Source organism: Elephantulus edwardii, unplaced genomic scaffold (assembly GCF_000299155.1).
Source record: "Elephantulus edwardii isolate Elephantulus edwardi_28Jun2011 unplaced genomic scaffold, EleEdw1.0 scaffold00948, whole genome shotgun sequence".
In the NCBI taxonomy this organism is placed as follows: Eukaryota; Metazoa; Chordata; class Mammalia; order Macroscelidea; family Macroscelididae; genus Elephantulus; species Elephantulus edwardii.
The window spans coordinates 1-1,233 of NW_006400698.1; positions in this window are offsets into that span (position 1 = coordinate 1).

The window sequence follows — 1,233 nt, forward strand, 5'->3', positions numbered from 1 at the left end:
AGAAAAAGATGGAATTCTTCCAGACTCATTCTATGAAGCAAACATATCCTTGATACCAAAGCCAGGAAAGGACACCACCAAAATAGAAAACTATAGGGCAGTATCTCTTATGAACATAGATGCAAAAATCCCGAATAAAATCATGGCCAGTAGAATCCAATGATACATCAAAGAAATAATTCACCATGACCAAGTGGGATTTATAACAGGTATGCAAGGATGGCTCAACATAAGAAAAGCAATGTCATTCATCACATTAACAAAGCAAAAACAAGAACCACACGACTCTATGAATTCATGCAAAAAAGGCCTTTGACAATATCCAACACCATTTCCTGATTAAAATACTCAACAAAATAGGACTAGAGGGGAATTTCTTCAACAGAGTAAAAAGTATTTATGCAAACCCAAGAGCCAACATTGTTCTCAATGGACAGAGGTTAAAGGCATTTTCTTTCAGAACAGGAACTAGGCAAAGATGCCCACTTTCACCTGTCTTATTCAATATTGTATTGGAAGTCTTAGCGATAGTAATAAGACAAGAGAAGGAAATAAAAGGTATCCAAATTGGCAAAGAGGAGGTAAAATTATCTCTCTATGCAGATGATATGATAGTATACTTGTTGTTGTTGTTGTTGTTGTTATGTGCCATCGAGTCATTTTCGTTGGAAAACCCTAAAGACTCAACAAGAAAACTGTTGGACCCAGGGGACCAATTCAGCGAAGTAGCAGGATACTAGATAACATACAAAAATCAGTTGGATTTCTTTACAGTGACAAAGAGAATACAGAACTGGAGCTGAGAAAGACAATACCCTTCACTATAGCTAATCACAAGATTAAATTTAACAAGAAGAAAAAGGATCTATTTGAAGAAAATTACAAAACATTACTACAAGAAACAAAAGAGACCTGGAAAAGTGGAAGAATATCCCTTGCTCATGGATAGGAAGACTCAACATTGTGAAAATGGCAGTACTACCAAAGGCAAATTAAATATTTAATGCAATCCCAGTACAAATAACAATGTCATTCTTCAAAGAGATGGAAAAGGCAATCTCCAGTTTCATTTGGAATGGAAAAAGCCCCAAATAAACAAAGTACTCCCATATTCCAAAATCAGTCTCCACAATAGTCTACATGTTTTCTATTGCCAAAGGGGCCCTTTAGAGTAGTGAGAGAAGATCTTCACCCTGAAACCTGCAGTGTCCTTTTTCAGTAGGAAGTAGCTAA